The 23,097-nt window shown below is 31.9% G+C and overlaps 1 long non-coding RNA gene across 4 annotated transcripts; it reads right to left on the bottom strand.

Moving 5' to 3' along the window:
• Positions 1-483: 483 nt before the first annotated feature.
• Positions 484-21,214, bottom strand: LOC113495534. Of its 4 annotated transcripts, XR_003400739.1 has the most exons (5): positions 11,828-13,940; positions 9,558-10,498; positions 8,905-9,237; positions 6,627-8,670; positions 484-2,716 (listed from the first exon to the last, which is right to left on the bottom strand). It is a non-coding gene; the product is annotated as an uncharacterized LOC113495534 (long non-coding RNA). The 4 variants fall into 4 exon arrangements; XR_003400738.1 differs by lacking the exons at positions 9,558-10,498; positions 11,828-13,940 and adding an exon at positions 20,623-21,214; XR_003400737.1 differs by having other exon boundaries at positions 9,558-13,936.
• Between the last annotated feature and the right edge of the window lie 1,883 nt (positions 21,215-23,097).

The following is a 23,097-nucleotide window of genomic DNA, read 5'->3' as shown; positions in this document are numbered from 1 at the left end:
TTATTGCTCTCTGTTATTCAAACGGGCCGGTTTCACAGCTGCCCGTTGGACTCTGGGCTTCTGGAACGAAGCCACGTGTAGCCCTCATTAGACAGCAACCTGAATTGATCCGTATCGTATATCGTTACGGGGGACTGTGCGCGCTACCCGTACGTCTCCCGTAACGACAAAGCTTTAGAACTTAAGCTCTTAGTTTTACCAGTTGTATTTGTTTCAAGGAAGGATTATTTTCATATTATACTTACAGCTGTCAAGAGTTCTGTCATAAACTACATAAGACAATAACAGCGTTGCCTATTCTTTGGGTATCGCGGATGGATCTCTGGGGTAGGGAACGGTTAGTTTCAGAATCTTTCTGACTAATCCTAAACGCTGTGCTACGCGTCATCCGCGTCCGTTACTTGCTCAAGCATCAACACCAGAAATGCCCAGCCTTATTTAGCGCAAATCATTTTTAAGGAGTCAAAAATAAGGAAGACAGCGTACACATACAATATATTTATATTTGGTTTACATAAAACTCTTGAAAGGCACAATAACTATATTACAAAACGGAACTTTTGTTTTTACACTAATAGTGTAACATTTAAATACACAATCTCTGTCATTTTGAAGCAATGACGTCTGGTTGAAAAATCTACCGGCGAACTTATATTTCTAAATTCTAGGCGTTCTAAAAGAGGATGTGGTTGATATATATGAACCCCAGATGTTTAATGCATCGAAACAGTCTTTTATTGCCTATCATGTATTTTTTGGAACTTCCACCTTGCGGTACAATGAGATTAAGTTGTTATTACGTCGCGAGACTGTATAAAGGCCACGCAATTTTACTGTGTGGATATTTCAATCAGCTTTTATTTAGGCACTGACATTGTATCTTGGGTTTTTACATATCAATGTTGTGGTACCTAATGCTCTTTTGGAACGGTTCAGATGATTTTCCAACTAAGCAGAAAGTTAGGGGAATTTATCTGTATCTACACCATTAGCCTGCGGATTAATGCCAGTTGAACTCAAGAAGATATCAGAGGCTTACTACCTCCTCCTTAAATAAAAAATATTATTGCTGTTGTATAAGACTTCTACGCTGTGCAGTGCTCTGTCACGATTCCACAACTGCAATAATACCTACTTTAAGAGGTGGTGACAGGCTCGCTGGGCAATATTAAAATTACTACTAGCAGAAAGAAAATCTATCATGTGGATGAGCTGGAGATCTCATTAATAGATAAATTTACACTTTTTTGCAGAACCAAGTCAACGAATATTACGTAATGAGTCAACAGTGACACATGCAAAGGAACGATGGCAAGAGAAATCTGGGAAAGTTATGTTATTTTTCTCGATGAGGCATTGGCTTTTCGTAGTCGATATCAAATAAAAAAAAATATTGGTTTATAATTTAGCATTAATATGATTCACAAAAGCTTAACAAATTAAATTACTTGCAACGAAAACTTCATTACTTTTAATAAATTTATTAACATTTGTTTTTACACGGTAATACAAATTCTCGATAAACATCTAAAACGACTGGTTTTTTTTTTAACACTACGTTTGGACAACACAAATGACTTCGCTTTACCTTGATTTGTTATGAATCAAACCAATAAAAGCGAAATAATGGAAACGAGAATGTTATGAAGGACAAACAATACTAAAATACGTGCGAATAAAACAAATTCTATATAATTAACTCCGCCTTTTCACTGAAAATGCACGATAAATGGAACATTACAATCGGTGTTGCCAATAGAAGTGTCAACGTGCTTAAATCTGTTGTTATCACGGTTTTTTATGATGGTCTTGACAACAACAAATGTAAGAATTACCTAATGTTGAAACGTTATATTCAGCCACAAGTTCTGATATATTAATGCGTACATGCTATCTTTTGATAAGGGTCATTCTTGTACGGCGATGGTATCGAAGAGAGCGATTACCGATTTGTCTTTTTTATCTTCTTGAAGTTTGTTGGCAAAAACAATCTTGCTAGGAATTATGTATCTTGGCTGTGTGGATTGTGGAGGTCAGGTGGATACTTGCTTTACTCGAAGGCGTGGACCCATTATTTTACGAAAAAGCGGTCCTATCACTCTAAACCAATGTCCAAATGACGCCTATCAAAAAATAACACGCCAAATACACTTAAAAAATAAAATGTAGGTACAAATAATAATCTTAAGATAAATATTTAAAACTCTAACAGAATATGTTGCATTACAATAAACTCAAAGTTTGTACATAGCCTAGGAAACTCATTAACATACGTAGATAATACTTAACCTAATTTACAACTAAACCTTTGACATAAACTTAACATTCCATAGAATACAAATAAAAATCTCATGTTGTTTGAAATAGAGGCAGTTTGTTCATTTCACAACAAAATAAAGGCAGTGAAACACATTGTTTCGAAATACTTTTATTGTTTATACATTGTTTGGCGTGTTGGGTTTGTCTGGGAGAGGGGGAAGGCTGTAGGACTTGCCGTCCGGAGTCATCCAACACGTGGGGGGGTCGTGGTTATGCCGTCCGATGCTCTCCGTCACCTTCCCGTTGTTATTGATCCGCAACTTCGCAGGACAACATCTGCTGAAGAAGTACCAGCAATACCAGAGCTGACTCCCATACGCCTTCTTGTACATGAACCGGAACGTATGATTCTGATATATAAATAGTTTTGAGTTCCCTCGCGTGTTTATGAATATACCTGAAATCAAAATACGTATTTGTAACTCTTACACAAATAAAGATTTCCTGACTTACATTAACAGGAAGGAAAATGAAACAACAACGTTATTGTAGATGTATTTAATAACAAAATGGTTGTGACCATTTCAGGAGATTTCGAATATCTGATGCACTTACATGTATCACAGTAAATGTAACAATTACAACATAGAAGATGTATGAATACCTAATTAGGAGGAAGAACGTAAGAATCACCCAAACAAGCATAAATTGTTTTGCAAGCAATTACTTGAATTTATCTCATTTTTGGTAAATAATAAGTGATTTGCCAAATGACTATTCTAAGATCGCCAACTGTTCTTCAACTCCTGAGACTAAATTTGGACGATTTAATGTTTAACATTATGTTAACCTTACTGGTGGTTGTATTAGATTTAAACTATTTGTTTTTCGTTTAAACTGATATGGTGAAGATTGTTCTTAACTGCAATGAATTAAACAAGATCGATGTCAGAAGTTTTGTATTCTTAAGCTTGCTTATAAAAATATTGAATTATTTTTATGCCTTGTTCACCTTTGAACACAGACTTTAAACACTAAACAATTAATTATTTGTGAATGACCATCAATAATAATGCCTGGTCTTATGTGTAAAATGTTCACAAATAATATGTATTGAGCTTAAGTCACAACAATTTTTTAAAGCATACCTAAAAATTGATGGTACCTTTATAACATAATTTATAGTTACAAGTATTCAAAAACATTGTTGTTTACTTTCATATAAAACAAAGTACATATTATTTATTATAATATACAATATTTGCTAACAAATATAATATGTATTTTTTTTATATGTTTTACTTTATACTAAAAAGACATCAAAATGATATAGATAAAATCTCTTCTCTTGGACAAAAAACATCACTAAAACAGAATAAACTTTAAACTAGAAATCCAAATCTCAGACAACATTCTTCCAGAACTAACTTGAAATATTTAACAAAAAATTGCAGCTGTGGAAGTGCAATGGTGCAATACATTGCATAAAGTGTTTGTTTAATTCAGTGTTGCGATATGTTTATTTTTATTCTATAATTTCTTCATTTTTTAAGACAGTTATACAATTATACTAAAAAAAATGGTGTTTCTCTTCCACAAAAACATTATTTAAAGAGGTAACAGGGCACTCTTAAGCTCTTAATTGAAAATGTATTAGATAATGTGACAAATTGTATTCTAAAATAAAAGTGACCATCAAATTGACATAATAATCAGTTATATGGGATGTTTTTTAATTTCTACAGCTTTGTAATTCACATTCACAATCATTCAACTAAACAGTTTTACATGATATACATAAACATATTTGTACATACCACATACATTGTGGTGCTTTTTAATTATTATGAGCCCAATCTGCATTTTTATCAGGTTAATATTTGGGCTATTTCAATCACAAATAGGGATTTATATGATCTATGAGTAGGTGCTAATAGACTCTATCCCAAAAACAGTAATAATGTCAAAACAACAAAAATGTTCATATCACTAAAATACAAATGAAGCACTTTCACCACAACTCATATTTTTCTAAACTTGTGATGTGCCCAAACTAAGAAAGACTGCTGTTAGGGGTAAAAGATGTAATTTTATCATACCTACTTCAAAGGCTTTAAAGAATCTGTTACAGTAATATATTGATAACAAAAGGCTTATGATCAAAACTACAAAGTTTTTTTTAGAAAACCATGTATTGTGCTAAATATGATTTTTTTAATATTCAAATAAGTATTTAATATAAATCAAATTTGTATTATCAATAAAGTATTCATTAATATGGTGTCTACCTTATGTCATTTACATCAATATAATGAAATGGCTAAAACAGGATAATAACCCATTAGAACATTGTGTCAACATATATTACATACGTATTTTATCTATTCTAATCCCAACATGTCATAATCCACTTCGTAAAAACTTATTTTATATCACATCACATGTTTAAAACTACTTTTTAACACCACTCTTCCAAAATCACGGACTGAAACTTATAATAACAACTTTGAAAACTTCGACACAAGTTTTAATTCGTAATTTTTACTTATAAGATCAGTCAGCCTTCCGAGAAGCACTACAGTTTTGCGAACTAAACATAATTTGATCATGTTATAAAATCAGATAACATACTGACTTACAGAATAAATTAATTCACTGTTTTCTTTGATAAACTTCCTACGATACGATTTACGAAACACGTTTGTCAAAATGTCATGCTATGACAGTGACATTAGTCACATTAGCACGATCGGATTTAAGCTGAAATATCTCAGGTACATTTTAATGCACACACATTATATTACGTTAAAAACATGCTTTATTCTTAAGAGGATACATTATTTTATCATTCTCACAATTCTAGCACTTGTTATACGACAATTACAATTATGTCTGGAATCTCCAAGGTAATGTTGTTCAAATGAAACGAAACGTAAAAACGCTGATGGTGTTGCTAGTCGTGAACTTTATTGATGGCAAGTAATGGCAAGTTTTAAAGAACTTGATGATTGACAATCATTAGATGACAATTTGACAGCGTCTCTCGTAGCGTCATTCATAGCGTGTTTTGTTTTCATGTTTTTTTCTTCAAACACTTCTTAATTAATTTGTTTTGCTTTTAGTTTAGTTAAACTTCGATAGTTTTTCAATGCTACCTAAGTTTATGTTCACAAATTGTGAATTAGTCTTCGTTATAGGTTATAACGCGCGCGAATACTATGTTCATTGAAAGTGTATTATTCGTATGAGTGATTGACGTGCAAACCAATGTTATCTATTTAGAAATAAACTATTATTCATGTAAATTTTGATATTTCTTCTGCTTACATTAAATGAGTTGTATCGATTATCAGCATTTATGCATTTAACTTTGAAAGTGCACTATTTAGGTTCAACTCAATTGAACTGTTTGTGTAATGTAAATAACTGCTTTACTTGTTAATAAATGTTATTAAAACTATTTCTTTGTTTAATTTATAGTCTACCTGAACCTAGGAAAACTTTTTTCAACAACATTTACTAATTAAATATTACAGTTTCAGTTGCAAGTTTTATACCAACACGGAAAGGGAGCTTACTACTGGTCCACGAAGGATACGCATTCCGGTTGAAGAATAAACTGGCCTATGGAAAGAAGCAATGGTACTGCACATCACGGACTAAGACGGGTTGCAACGTGGACATAACCACGGTGGTGCACAGACTTGGCAGTGCCATCAAACGGGTGCGTAACACACACAATCACCCAGCACACGGGTTCTATCGCCGCAACGATGGATCTTTTAAAGTTGTTTAACATTATGCAGCTGCATAATGGTAAATTACTTTTTTCTATTAATATTTTTAAGACTGAGAAATCTTGTACCTCAAATTAAGACTGAAAATGATAACCTTGAAACCACAAGACTAGTATTTTATTTGTACCTTTATTTTACTTCAAAATTGTATTGTTAAAGTCATCTTTAACAGACTGAAAATATATTTTCTACCTCAAGCTATAATAGTATTTTATTTGGTAACTAGTGTAGATGTAGGTCAATAATTAAGAATAAAATAATTCAATGTCTGGTATTTAATGATTTTAAAATAAACTGTATTTGTTTTATATCCATTTAGTATTAAGTGAACCATTTTTATAAATTTGTAGTGGTATATTTAATTTTAATTTAAGATTTGTCATGGGTACTTATTTGTGTCTTAGTTTTAATTTAGCATTACATTTTGTAAAATCTTTTCGATTCCTACCTCTTGACTGATAAACATCAAATAAATTAAGACTGATTGTAATACTCACTACCTCAATGTTTTTTTTTTGTATCTGATTTTTTTTTTATGTGATTAAAAGTATTTGTAATCGAATATTTTACCTTTATTTGTCATTTCCTTTCTACGATCTGATATTATTTTCACTTGTTTACCCAGAACTTTTTCTGATAAGTCTATTGTTTAAAATTTCACATCACCAAAATGTTGAAAAGACACTAACATAAGGTCTATAAATAAAAAGTACTTTTTTAGTATTATATGCACTGTAGATATCGTAAACTAATAAGTACAAACAATTGCGAACACTATATACCTTAGTTATTCACCTTGACCATATCAAATGTATGAAAAGATAAAATATCAATCAAATCAAAGTTTATTACACATTTAACTGTGACTAAAATCGGGATGTATGTTTTTCGTTAAGTTTTGGATAGCCCTTGGCTGCGTGCTTAAAACATAGGGCTCCTTAAGTTCTGACATAAGCTGAACACAACATCTAAATCTACTTGATGAGGTAATGCAATGTATTCCTACTACTGAATCACGTACTTCGAATCAAGTACCATCCGATAAGCAAGGGCATTTTGCGATAATTAGTGCTAAATGTTGCTTTAACTATATGTAGGTCGGTTTTGGTTATGTAGGTGAATGTAAGAGATTAAAAAAGTGCCCTAATTGAGAACCTCGTCTTTTTTAAGTCTGTAAAAAAATACTTCATGGATCGGGTCCAATTTTTGAGATAAATTAAACATATCAGTCAATTTAAAAGCACATTTATTTAAATGAGTGAATTTCCTTACAAAGGCACTATTTTTTAATACAATAAATAACATACTGTTCTTGGTAAGAAGTTACATTAGCTACATAAATTTTAATTAAGTACTGACTACTTATTCACCGTTAGCTAGGCACTAATTATTCAGCGCACATAATTATAGAATTAAATTAGTTTTATCATAAAATATTACATAATTTAACAATAATAAGACATAACACAGTAAATATAATACGTAGGTAGGAAGTTAAAAGGCACTTAGCTAATACAATTTAAAAAGCACGTTTTTTCGGATTTTGTGTTTTCAATTTTGAGGTACAGTAGTTTCGATGACGTCATTAAAATATGCGTTTCAAATGAGAAGATAATCACGCAACATCTTCGCTCTGTACTCATCGAAATTGAAGAGCCAGTGACAAAATATCCATTTCGACAACAACGACTAAATTTGAACTTATTTTTTATATATTAATAATAGTTTTCAGCTCAAAATTTCGTTAAGGCAGTTATCAACTCATTTGAAACGAATATACCTATTTTTCATTGCGCACCTTTATTGAAGTCCTGATTTAACATTCAGTAGGTAATTGCAAGTCGCTTAGGTATTGAATCTATTTTTTTGGCAGGATAACAATTGCCTTATTTGATTGCAAATATAAGATTCCTTTTTTATGAGAATCCATGTTATGCTTTTTATCACCGCAACGGCAAGTGATTATGGTACCCCGTAGCTGAAATGATAACATCGTCGACTGAGGTCAGTATATAAGCCCTGCAATTTTTCACCTTGGAACAATACCAGCGCCAACCATTCTTAAGAGGATACGGGAACCGGGAATAAGTATAATTTTTGTATAGTATCAAGGGTCGACCACGTTTCGATATCATTGCGTAAGCTGAAAGTTACAAACATGTCTCATGAGCTAGGGTAGGTAAAAAATGTCCCCAAATGCAACAAAAAGCGTAGGCAAAATAATTTCAACAAAAACATACATTCACCAAATTTTTAATTTATTAGTTGATCAAAGGGTACATAATAATTACGATTACAATACGGGTATATAGTCTAACGTATGATTAAATTTCGACCTATAAACTTATTTAATCGGTCTCAATGATCAAGGGTTCTCTCAGAGCACTGAGTACGTGGTCGGGCTTGAGGTAATACTTCGGGGGATCATGGCAGTGGCCCTCAAAGGCAGAGATGATGAAGTTATTGCTGTCAGTGAAGACGCAGCCGCGGCAGTTCTTGAGAGTGGAACAGATCCAACGGGACTTGTTCCCTTTGACGTACTGCTTGCGGTAAGTGTACTTTCGGAATAAAAGCATCTCTTTACCCTTGCGAGATGTGATCACTACAGCTGTGTCTATAAAGTAAAAAAAACAGTGTTTACATTTTTGTATTATACTTATACACTTATAGATATAATGTTGGTCAGACTAAAATATAGTTTTATGGAAATTCATGAAATGGAATCTTCGAAGTCATACTCATAACCCGTTACTTTTGTTTAAATATAAATTGTTAAAATAATGTTGATGATGACAAAATTATAGCTAGAAGTCTGACCGGGAAAAACTATTATTAAAAGAAATCTAACCTGTCTGGTCCGTGTCAACGTTTTCCAGCCTTGCCGACTGTGGGTGATCATGGTCCTCATTGGACATAAGAATCTCATCATTATCATTCAAGAACAGGAATGCTGAGCAGTTCTTGTTCAAGGAACAGTTCCATCGGACCCCATTCTTAGATTTATATGCTTTGCGATATCTGTGTCCGTTGTATTGAAGGACGGTTTTTCCTCTGCGAGATTCTACGAAAAGAGCCACATCTTCTGCCGGTTCTGGCTCCTCTCCTACGTATTCTGTTACTGTTGTGTACTCCTGTTCTTCTTCTTCTTCTTCCTCTTCCAAAGTTTCATTGCCTTTCGATTCTGGAAGAGTTACCAAAACCTTTAATATAAAACCTTAACTTTGTAAGCTGGTACTACGAGCATGCATTAATATTAGAAGTAGATGTATTAGGTTTTAAGTGTAGATTGAGCATAGGTGTAAGATTACGCAAATAAATGTACACAGAACTGACAATTATGAACTTTATTAACAACTAAGGCATGCAAACATTGAAAAAACTTAAAATACCAAATGTATTTACTCAATCAACAACAGACAGACAACAGATATAAGTAGATAGTAAAAGCAACGAGATCAAGACAACAATTATATAACATCAACCGACAAAAAAGATGATTACAGAATCCTGTCTTGAAATATACGGCACAATATAGGCTCATGGGTATGGACGTTTTCCATGAGTAGAACGTGGTACTTTTTATTGGCGAAGAGACAAACTTCACACTTCCCGTTACTTGGCTCGTTACATATCCATTTTGTCACACCGTTTACATGGTATTCTTCTTTAAAAGTATACCCATTGACAATGAGCAAATTTTTACCCGTAGACAGTGAGATTACTGTAACTAAAGAAAAAAGGTTGCAACAAAAATAAAATAAAAAGGGGAAAAGCGTAAGCGTTTACGACCTAAATTACCGACGATCATATTTATTGACTAGTCTAAACATTACCTAAATCTAATTAAGTACAATAATTATATAAATACAGTATTTAATTAAAATTTAAAGGATCTTAGAACTAAGAAATAAACTACTCGTAGAAGAAAGTTTATTATTAACAGCTATTTTAAATTACCTTAATATAAATAAGTACTATATTTGTTCTAATATTTTAATACCAACATGGGTTTAAAAGTTTCGTATTCAGCTGCATATCATAAAACCTTTAACCAAGGGGTTTACAACCGCCTCTTAAAGAAAGACTATTGAAGTTGAGGAACAATTACGACGCTCTATAGGTACAGTGTGTCGCGCTGCCACAGTTCTACAACTCCAAGTTTTGATCTACGCGGTGATGCGACGCCCTTGCAACTTAACCTATTTTAATATAACTCCCATCCAGTTGCCTATAATATCTCGGAGGACTATGGTTATGTGTTTTATCATAATATATGATAGAAAAACTGTTGTTAAAATGGACTTTGGCCTTGCATCCCATTGAGGTCCTTTTGGAGCAGTTCCAATATCTTATATCTTTCTTAGCTTGGCTAAACGTGTTGCCTTCTAGGAGAAGAAGAGAGTTCTTCCCCCGTCCGGAAGGTATAAATTTGTAGTCCAAGTCTGAAAAAAGTTCAACTGTAAAAATGCTGCCAAATTACAAGAACAAGGGGCCTATCAACATCGACTGTGTTTTTTCTACAACGGTCTTACATTAAGAGGTGGTGATAGACCCCCAGTATAAAAAAGTGAAGTAGGTAATAAAAAAACAAAAATGAGATTTATTCAGCTAAGTTTTATTTTGAAGACATTCATTTAAACATTGACACACAGAAATCTCTGAATTCTATAAATATCTACGTATTACATACATTTTTGATAAGTTCATATTTCCTGCATATGTTTTTTAACTATTGACTAGGAATCATCATATCATTTAAATATATTTATATTAATTTGGCAACCGAGAACTTAACAGGATTCAAATTCGAGCTACACAAAAAAAAACACCGTCTTGGTAAAAATAGATATTGTGCAAAATGAACAAGTGTAAGTAGTAAAACTATTATGAATTAAGTATAAACTAGAAAAATCACGATCAGTAGAAGCTCAGTAAAATCGCAGAGCTTAACTTAATACTACACACACACAAATACTGTCTTGGTTAAAAAGATAAAATACAGTAAAATGCCTGTTGTACCCCTAAAAATTGGGCCAAGTCAGGGCTATATCCTAGGTTTACTACAGTACTACTTTAAATAGAGTTTAGGTCCAACGATTTCTTCACAATTAATGCCTCATAATATATTAGGCCTAAAATGGACACAACCATCATTCATTTTAATATCACATCGAATATACATATATATTAATTTTGATAATAGTCAAAAGTACCTGTATTAATGGAAATATCATATATCCCTAATATCGAAATTTAATTTTTTAAAACAGCCAACATCAATATTTTTTTTAACATTTATAAAGACCATGAAATACTTTTTTATACGACACGGAAGACAGCTTAAAATTATGATTCTACATAAACTTACAATATACCTACAAGTATGTAAAAGTTAAGGGACAAAAAATATCGCTTTATTTCTTTGGAGAAGTGCAGCTAAATAAATATAAAGTCCTAAATCACATCTCATTGCCAAAACTGGACTACTAGGTTACCTACCCTTATTAGTCCAAAACATCACAGTTTAATCACGATTCAATTTTCCCATAGCCATTGAGCGCCGGTATCACCGTTACATAAAAAGCAGTCTTAAGGAAATAAAAATAGCAGCGTTTTTGGTCAAAATACTTCGAAATTCCATATCACATGCCGTCTTATAGACACCTACCTACATATAGGTATTCGGCATCCATTGCACTCAGTAAAATCTTTACCCTTGAAGTAATGACCATGACATTAAGCTAAAATAAACTTTGGAAGCAATAACTTACCACTAATATAAATTAATCCTATTATCACTTATTACCTAAACATTTATGTCTCACAATATCATTTGCGGACTTCAAACTACTAGAATTAAAAAGGTAGATACTAAGTTCATATCTATAGATTGACAACATTGATAATACCGTTCAATATATCAATAAAAATATTTTAGGCATAATTAATTTTGCCTTATCTTTATAAGAAAAACATCTGAATATCTGATATTTGGTTTGAGTCCAAAATACTTTAGGTAGAAAAATGAGATCGATGTACTTAAAATTAATAAATACTTTTACGAGAACAGCTGAAATTGTTATAGATAAAACTTAGTCTTGCTTAATATTAGACAAAGTCCATTAATTGGGACTTTCTAATACAAAATATCTGTAAATCCGGATTCCTTCGAATAAATACTAGTGCTGAAGGTATGATACAGATTCTCAAGAATTACAAATCTTTGGAATGTCTTATGGAGACTACAATTTGGTCTTAATTTCTAAGGTTTTATAACATCAAATATATAAATTTTCATTTTTCGGTACTCACATATAGATATACAGAAATAGACATTTATCACACCGATAATCTTTTGAAGAATACATTTAGTTCAGTACATGCATCTTGAAGAAACAATTGTAACAATAGTAGGGTTTGTCGGGGCATTTTCCGCAGTAGGTTAATACTTTCCTGGGCAAGTTAAGGGCGACTCCTCGCCTATACGCCACAACCCACATCTTGACGCAGTTTACACAAGGGCGGGTATCAACTTTGCCCACAAGTCTTATGAGCGAGTGCTTCAGTTTCACTTTTTTCTCTGTGAGCAATATAAAACTTTTGTTAATAAAAAACACACTACCACAAATTACTAAAAATATTATTTTTTATTTCTAAATTGCAGACAGCCATTTTCTTGAAATTTACCCAGTAAACTTATGTAAGTACTTAGGTAATTAGATAGAGGACTTAAAAAGCGTCAGTGTACAAGCAAACGATAAAAAAGTCAACATAACAATAAATAGTTTGAGTCAGCGTAATACTTTAATGGGCACCGTCATTTTTCTGAAAATCCAGTAAATATTTAAGTCAGGTACAATACATTCGTAAAATAAAGTCATTGATCAAATGACCCTAAAGTGAAAGTCGTTTAAACACACATGACAGTGTAATAAATGTTACCAATCACAAAAGTTTTTATTTTCAAGAAAAAATAATTGTGGCTGGTGTTGTCATTTTCCCGGTTTTTCGTTATCTCCGTTATTACAACTACCAAATATGCATAATGGAGTACACGAATATTTTTACCAAATATCTAATTCTAAAAGTTTATAAGACACAAAAATAGTTTCGCCACATCAATAATAAACTAACCTATTAATTTAATAAATACCCTGAACACTTTAGTTTTATAATGTAAAAATAATACTAAAAATATTTTACATGTTTAGTACATTCACAATCTGTCATACAAATAAGAGATCACATTCGAATACAAAAGCTTAATTTGATTTCGGCCAACCAACACTTCATAAATTTATATTTTTGCAGTTGTGCGTTGTAGAGCAGCTCTTTGCCACAACTGCAATAAATAATATTCTAAAAGGTAGTACGCCCTCTGAGCATAATTGCAGTCCTTAAAAACCGAGTCAAACGATATTAAACTTTATTCCTTAAGATTAAAGACCAGTTTCCACGTAAAGTCCATCTGGGGTCTTTTCGTATACTGGTGGTTTGTGCGTGTGTACGTTTGATATGCAGACGAATTCGTAGTCATCGTTGACATGAAGGCAGACATTGCATTTCCATTTGAACCTGCCTGAGCAGTACCACCGCTCGCCACCTGTCATGGGTGCGGGATTGGAGAAAGAGTAGCCGTTCAGCATAAGGAGTGTCGCCCCGTCGACGGCGGTCACCACTGACACTGGAAGGTAAAGGGCACTTGAATAGATACTGGTTGTTTATGAGAAGTTAATTGAGTTTAAGTTGCGATTAACAGTGCTAGCATTTTTAATGTTTGTACAAAACTTTTATTATTTTCTCTAAAGACATCATATATTTAATAATAATAAATAATCGTAATGATTTATGAACTACCTGATTCAGCAAAAAAAAACACTAATTTTATTGACCTGTTTTTGACTTCCCGATAAAACATTTTCAATATAAAAAATTACAAAAAAAAAAAAAACGAAAAGATGAGATTAAAATTTATTTTTAAAATACACACGCAACCCACACACAATAAACTTAGAAATAATATTCCTTAAAAATGCAAAATATAAATGAGGAACAATAAATTTTATGATTAATTGTAAATAGTATGATTATTCGTCTCTATTTCAAATATACATATGTCAAGTGTAAAAAAATACTTTATAATCTATATTGTTCGGAGGGTTCAGAGAAAAAAAAACTTATTACAAAATAATTTAAAATAAAAAAATACAATGAGTAAATAAAGTATCTCTTAGTACGTAAATGAAATTGTAAATTGGTCATTTCATATAGGGGCTTATGATAGATCAAACCGTTGAATAGTTGTATGTCTGCTACTTTAGACACACAAGTTGCTATAGCGGATAAAGACGAAATTTCAATATTCCTATTGCAATTGTTGACCTCCTATCCATACGGCGCGGCGACCGGTCGCCGCGAGGTTACTAACATTTTAGAATAAACTTCTGCAACCGTAGGTAAATAGTGTCACTGCTATCGCACGGCAAAATTACTAATAAAACTTTACTGTAACGTAATCTACTCACATTCGTAAAAATGAACACAATTTATAACTATAAAAAATAATACCTAAAAAATGCTAATAATCTAATTACATATTATTGTAAATAATTTGTACCGTAGTCCTTGATACTACCATCGTTACATTCGATGTCATTTAAGTTGAAAGTTAAAATATTATAATCTTAATTAACGTTACAATTGACTTACTTATTTATCCTATGTTTAGCGTTTCCTCAAAAGCAACCTCAAAGTCCTTAAAATTGAAGCTGAATCTGTTACGCATAAAATAAATGTAAAAGCTACTGCTTTGCTTTATTTACTTAAAAACTTAGGCTGTGAATTAACTAACTAGTTTTAGTTCGTTAATTGGTGAACAAGAGAATCTGGGCATCCCTCCATGAATCTTCTTTTTTTATAAATACCAAGCTACAACGCTACAGTGCCCCAGAACAGGTACACATTTTTTACACAAACGTCTTTAATAGCGTCAAAAACTTTTTACAAACTACTAATATAAATTAAAAAAAAAATATCCAGCAGTCTTCAAGATTTAACAATGGGTATTTTGGAACGGTTATCTTTCTTTGCCTATCAGACTTATTACATTGAATACAATCCCTAGCATTTGTTGATTACAGGAAATATGAACTAAGCCAGTAAGCCACACAAAAAAGTTTAATATGGCCTAGGATTCTCACTCATTAATGTTGGAACTCCAGTCAAAAAGGAGTCTGGGCGTCAAGCTAAAATGTTTAAAGTTCTTTTTATAATTAACTACGTATAAATAAAATAAAATCTGAATCCTATAATTAAAGAACTAAAGCTACGACACAATAGTTTTAGTTACTACCATAACGAGGTAGGTTCTATGACTGAAAAATGATTTTGATCCTCTTGCGAGCTAAAAATATTGTATAGCTCATTTTTTTTCGATAAATATATCCAACCTTACTATAATAGTACTTACTACTAAACACAATAATCCATATATCTCATACTTGTAAAATACGATCTACTCTCTACTAGTAAAAGTAGTTTGTTGCCCTTCTGTTATCAAAGTAGCGCACTACATAGATCCTGAGGGTACGCCACCACCTCTAAAGATTATCCTTCAGTAATATTGACTGCAAGGATATCTGAGTGGTACCACCACCAAATCACCATGCCCACCCACTGTGGGACAAGCATTTCTGTGCTCCACGAATCTTAGTGCACGTGACTTGTTTGTTGGTGCAAGACCACTGCATTAGTAGAATTGAGCCAGTTCTGCGGTCTCTACCACAACGGAAAAAATTTGCTTTAAGAGGTGATGAGAGGTGAGGACAGTAGCTGGGCTCTTGACACACTCAATATATTAATATCCTTATTTACTAAAAAAATATTCGGCTTTCCGACTACAAGCCATCTGAAAAATAACATAAACCGCATCTGATCGGCTACATTCTAATTTCTTTTTATAAAATATTTTGTTCCATATTTTCTACGGAAATGTAATTTTCGTTGTTCTTTTTTAAGGTTAAGTGGTAAAATAAACATGTTTCGGTTTACTTTCCAGTTCAGGTGCTTTGTGCGTGTGTCCCCCTTTCCTAGCCACGACATTCAGATTGTCATCAGTGGTCATCCGAGCCTTGCACTCCTCACTCTTGCTTAGAGTACACTTCCAAACTGTCCCCTTCTTCGACTTGGCACTGCGCGAGTAAGTGTAACGTTTGTAAAACAGGATGTACTGGCCTTTCCTTTTCGTCTTCAAGAGAACCGGACCTGAAAGTAAAGTTTGAGTCAGTTTCTTGGTGCAATAGAATTGAAGAAACAGAACTTTTGGCTTTAAAAAAAAACTGGTTTTGGTTTCCCGAGGCAAAATCTGTAAAGGAGGTAGTAATAAAATGTAAAAAGGTACGTGGTTACGAGTATTTCGGGGATATGAATTTTATTATAACACAAAAATAGTAAAATACCTACATAAACAATATAATATCTACTAAAACACAGAACAGACGTAGCTCACTCAATCTAGATCATTTAGAAAAAAATATGTAACACAATTAATGTAACGTCCAGTTTACAGCTTAAGCTCAACATCAGGAAGAGATCCATATAACCATAGAAACGTAAATTAAAAGAACCAATTTATACATACAATAGACGAATTATTTTAGAATCAAAAGATACTTTAATAGTATCAAAAGGTTCTCTGAACATCTGACTTTGTATTTACCTAAAACAAATAGAGACTTGCAGATGTTTTCATTTGACAGCTGCATATATTAACATACCTCACCAACACACCTCACTTGCTACTATTAACGGTCATAACTATATCCAGTTCCATGGACGATTCAGGAGCCTTTGAGTCTCTTCTGAAGATCTATTTAGACAATATTCTAAAGTACATACACTGGCACAATTTTAATACCAAACTTAAGTACATACAATCAAGCGCTTCATTTTCGATCTATTTAATATATTCTGAACAAGCTAGAACATCATAAATACAAATAATTGCATTAAACATATTATACTATAAATGTTTTTTTAAATAAAACATCACCTTCCAAAATATAAACGTTTATTTAGAACTTCTCTTTAAGCCTTTGGATGCTTATATCTAATTCCTAAGTTTCTTAAACACGTTATGTACCATTCTATAGCGCTGGTACCTTATAGCTAATTAACTTAATAAAAAGGTACTTATTGAAACTATATTCCATTAAATGTTTACAAAAAACTACCTAAAATGCATTTTTGGAGGACAGTTGGTACTTCATCAGACACTTAAATTAAATAAATAAAAATATTCTTTATCACGGTTATAATTTATGACTTAGAATTTGTACAGCAGTTGGTAAAACTTTTAAATATATGTAAGCTTAAAAAAAAACTTATTCTTATAACAGTCTTAAAAGAATTACTTTTAAAAATAGGGAAGTTTTGCCATTACATTAATCTTACAAGGAATGTATAAAATCTTTGATCTTTAGCCTCTCTAACTAGTCTTTCAGTTTTATTTAATACAGCTAGGTTTTGTATTTAGTTAAATTCGATAAAACTGGAAACTGGCACTAACATAGCTTGGCAGGCCACCACGAAAGCCTTAATCTTGTTTTATGACTGTTCATAATCATCATCATCGATATCATATACATAAGCTTCTCCAATCTGATCGAGTGTCTTATCACTTATCCTGAGATATTGCCCCTTACTATCTACATAGAAAACAGGGGGGGAGTGTGTATGTTTCCCTATTATCACAGTAAATTGTCCGTTATTAGTGAGAGACACCTGAGCTTTACATTTCTTTGAACAACGAGACGAACATGTCCACGTGACGCGATGCCTGCTCTTACAGTTCACCGCAAAAGTATACTCTTCGTAAACAAGCAACCTTTTGCCTTTTCTTGATGTTATAAAATGTATTTCTGGAACAATATAATCAATATTTTTGATCGCCTGGCATTTGTTATTGTAAATAACATGCAGTGTACACTGCACGTAACTTGAGCAAAAAGTTGAGGCGCAAAATTTAATGGAACCGAGGCTTGAAATACATCTATACAACCTTTTTTTTTCAGTTGAGTTTATACTTTGTCGACTTAGTGAAAGAAATCCAAATCACCTACGTCTAAAGGAATAATAAAACTTATATAAATAAAAAACTTTATTAACAAACTTAAACAATTTATTAAAATCTGTCATAAACATTGTACTTTTAAATTCGGTTGCATCAAATATACTCTATATGTGTGGGTAGTTTTATTTTTGGGGGAGGATGATTGTGATCATCTTGGTACTTTGTGACCCTGAAGGGTTGTTTGGCCTCGTTCGTGGAAACATTCGCTTTGCAGCCTTTTTTGTGGTGACTAGAACATGTCCAATAGTTTCCGTTCTTTTTGTAATTTCTCCACGAATATGTGTAACCGCGGAAAAATAGCATGCCCTGTCCTCGTCGGTGTCTAGAAGGTATGATCAACGCTTCTGTAAAAGATAAGTTTTAAAAACTATACCAAGAAATGCAAACTGATAATTTCGTGCCTAGTTTATTATATAGGATTTCTTCTTGTCACTCATATATTATAATATATAACATAATCATTATAGTATTTATATGTAGGATGCGTCCTGCAATTTTTGGCGCGACAACAATAATAATTGACAATATTCGAATGGGTGTACAAAAAAGTAGATATTGTTAAAGGTCACAGTCAACAAATTACAAACCTTACTTGGGAAAATAAAACAATTTTTTTTCTTACTGACACATTTATTATCCTGTATTTTATATCTAGTGTCATAAAGAAATATATTATTAAAGATGCTTAATAAATAATCACAATTGAAATCTATATTTGCAATACAGAGCAATATGTAAGTAGTAACTTGTATCTAGTATAACTATTTTTTACTTGGTGTATTTATTTAGCATATTCTTAATAATATGCCTAGAATATCCTACGAACACATTATCAGTATAGCTTCAATAACCTACATATAATATTTTTACAATGGTTAAATAGGATATGGCATTGTTTGAAACAAAAATATACACTTTTTAAATTTAGAACACACATTCATAATGAACTATTAAGCAACAACATAAAGCTTAGAGCCTACATTTTTAATAAAAATAGAGATCATAATAATTACTAATTAGTAATCAACATGTATAAATAAAAAATCACACAATCAAACATAAAGAGAAACCAAACAAACAATACCTGTGGGAATAGCAACACTTCTTAAAATATTATTACAGTTGTGAAAGTACAGAACTACACAACATAGAGCTGCGCCTCTCTTCAACAATTGCAATAATATAATTATTCTTCAGCAATGCTACCAATTTAGCAATCAACAATGTGTAAGTACAATTATCATTACAAAAATTATGGTAATATAGCATTCCGTGCACTAATCCTACGCCGTTCCTCTTTCAAGAGGAATGTTGAAGAATGTTTATGGATAATACCCGCAGGGGTTTGTATAATATCCGGTGCAAGGTGGTTATGGCTACCTCGGATCTGTGTTATATTGTCCATGCTGTCCGTGGTTAAGATAGATGGACACTGCGTTCTTCCATACATTACACAGTACCATGTCTTGCAGCCGTCCTTGTTTGCTTTACACTGTTGACGGTACAACAGACCGTTGAAGTGTATGAGGTGGGCTCCTCGTACAGTTCTTACATATTTCGCTGTAAATAAATATTATAATTGTACTTTACCTTTGACTGCTTTCTGGTTTTTTCTAATATAAAGAGTTGTTTCCCAAGATAAGACAAACTTCTTATAAAGAAGTTTTCCCAGATATATATAGCTACTAAATCTACTAGTACTTACTTTAATTAATATCCATGAAGTAGACAGATGTTTTCAACTTTCAGTAAGTCCAGAAAATGTATTAATCTTATCCAGTTTTTTATTGTTTGATGAATATACATTTTATTTGTTCAAAGCCACCATTTTGGTTAAAAAGGTAAAAAAAAAAATGTAATTATGTATACCAAAATTTTACAAACTTTTGTAGCAAAAGAAAAAAAACTATCCAGTCTAAGACTATGATAAAAAACAGTGTATTGAAATATAAGTAAACACATTAAATTACATGAAATTGATGAAATTTTAATTCATGAAAAAGATAATACTATAACATCTGACACATGTGTATATAATTAAAAATAAAACTTACCAATTCTTCACTTTCGAAGCAGTAGACTTACCTAAAATTAGAAAATGCACATTAAAATCAAAAACTATCCAATGAGATATGACATACATGTATATTAGTGGCAATGTAGATACCGTACGACGGTGTGTACATTACTACTAATGGAGTTTCAAGATATATGATTGGATTTGTTTAATGGAAAACTGCAAGTAGCAGTTACTTAAGTGAATAAATACGCGTCTAACAATGTTTGTAAATTTAAAAGTTGAACTAAAAAACGAAATATAGCAGAGACTCATAATCACATAAAAATAATACGGTTTTTTAGCTGTAAAAGTTACGTATATGTTTAAAGCCAAATTTAAAGTAGTTTTTGGAAATGCAAAAGTTTTTGCAGTATTACCTTTTATCAACCCAACCACGTCGGCCAGAATGACCCAACAGTCACTGATATAAATCACTTTATTACACCATGAATACACTTATTAACTGCACAGACTAAACACTTTGACCAATAAAACTATATTTTCGTAACAAACTCACAACAAATAAGAAATATCAAATAATTCCTGGATTTTATTAAGATTTTTATGTAACGGTATTTCACTAAATCCTCAACTTACTAACATATAACACTGTTACAGGTTCATAATCATGAGTTAAGCAAACTATTTCTACTTATTAAATATGTCCAAAACAAAACAGAAAACTCATTTTAAAACAAAATAAACAAGGTATTTTTGAGGTTATGTTAGAGCGTCGAAGAAACGTCAATTTATGTCATTCTGTCAGACTTGAGACTTTCCAATTTTTCGGCATCGTAACCCCGGCCATCGAAAGGACGCCTAAATGCCTAGAAAGGTTTATACTGAAAAGGAAAGTTGCCTATGTGAAAAGCTTAGTAACTTCAACAGCTTTCGGAGTCATGTTTTTTAATGTTAATTTTCATATATACTCGGAATGAGACAAGCTTCAGCTTGCCAAGCTGTAATAGCACAGACAGGAAACAAAATTCATACAAACGTATACATTAAATGATGAATAATTATTAATTTTTGAAGTTTTTGTATCAGGAAAATACTTGTAAAGTCAGAAACATTTTGAATAAAGCCAAAGCCATTTGTTAATAAAATTGTATAGGAGGTGGCGCGAAGAGGTTATGTTATTGATTTTTAGGTTTACTGAATTAAAATTGTTCAAGTGAAAGTAAGTCTTTATTGAAAAGAAAATTTGACCTTATATTTACTTAAACCTTAAATATGGTACCGTGCACTGTGCAATAAAAAATAATTATTTTAGAATTTACAAGATGAGCTACGTTTAGTTTCTTCATTTTGTCTGCGGAACGCAACAGAGCTAGGTTTGTTAATTCGTAAGTAAGTAAACATTTTCTATACGTCAAATGTCAAAACAAGAATTATATTTATAATTGTATTACACATTATTACCGCGAATTTGCTGTCTAACGATAGCTCGAATAATATCGAATGCTTATCGCGATTACCGTATTAAGAGTAGTGTGGTGAAAGTGTTTATGAAATAATAGTATTTACTTTGTTCTTAGAAGAAATAACCTATATTGTGTGTTGTGATGTATTTACAGTTAATATCTATTTTTGTTGTGATTCTGTGAATTTCGATCGTGTTTTTAAAGTGTTTATAGCTGTGCTACAAAATTCAGTTGTTGGCGGAAAGTTGCTGGAAGTGGTAAGTAGGTAGCAATAAGTCATGAAAGCTGTGTGCCTATTATTAAGTTTTTTATGTTTAATTTCATCGTTGAATTGCTTATTTCTAGTACCTCTCGTATATATTAAGGAGAATTTATATGATCTTCTTCTATGTGACATGCATTTGAACTTGTTTTTCAGGTTTCCACATAAAGATGTTTGTTTTAGTTTTATAGTTTTCATTTTCAATTAAAACTGCATAGTTTTCTTTAAAAAAAAACGAATATTTATTGTGTTTGAACTCTGATTTGTATTAAACTCTCACTAGATACAGAAAAACTAAAAAAATGTTTGTCAGCTCAAGCGAGTGTCTGTTTTTTTTTTTAATTTCTCTGAGCTTTAATGTTTTTTTTTCTAGACCTTTTAGTGTCCCATTGATGGGCAAAGGCTTCCCCCAAATCCTTGCATCTTTCTCTTCCCAGCGCCATCTCAGACAAGCCTAAGCATCAGCATTCAATGTATTTATTAAATGTTTTCCAAGAATAGTTTCTTTCATTGTATTTTTTGAAAAATAAAGTGTATTTAAAAAAACTTATTTTTTCTTTGCTTCTTTCATTAATGTTTTAACAAAAACACTAACTTATGTTAAAATGTAAATAATAAACTAACAAGATCTAATCCAAACTAATATTATAAATGCGAAAGTAACTCTGTCTGTCTGTCTTTCTGTCTGTCTGTCTGTCTTTTCTTCACGCCTAAACTACTGAACCGATTTGTGTGAAATTTGGTACAGACATAGTTTGAAACTTGAGAAAGGACATAGGATAGTTTTTATTACAAAAAATAAAAATAAAAAATAAAATTTATTACGGACATACTATATAATAGTGCCATCTATTGGTCAAATGTCGAGCTGTTCCTATGCTCCGTAGATAGATGGCGTTAATCGCGTTAATGGTGTCATTACACGTGTTCGGTTCATGTTATTGTTTTAATTCATCGGAAAATCCATCAGAAAAATGTAAATAAACAGTAAAAAGGTGTAAAAAAAATAATATTCATATAATAAAAGTTTTACTACAAAGAAAATGCTCTAACGGAGTATAGATAATTCTATTAGTACTACGCGCAATGGTGTCGATCGTTACACGAGTTCGGTTCATGTTGTTTTAATTCATCGGAAAAAAGTAAATAAATAGTAAAAAGGTATG

Source organism: Trichoplusia ni, chromosome 7 (assembly GCF_003590095.1).
Source record: "Trichoplusia ni isolate ovarian cell line Hi5 chromosome 7, tn1, whole genome shotgun sequence".
Lineage (NCBI taxonomy): Eukaryota > Metazoa > Arthropoda > Insecta > Lepidoptera > Noctuidae > Trichoplusia > Trichoplusia ni.
This window is presented reverse-complemented; position numbering and strand designations above follow the sequence as displayed.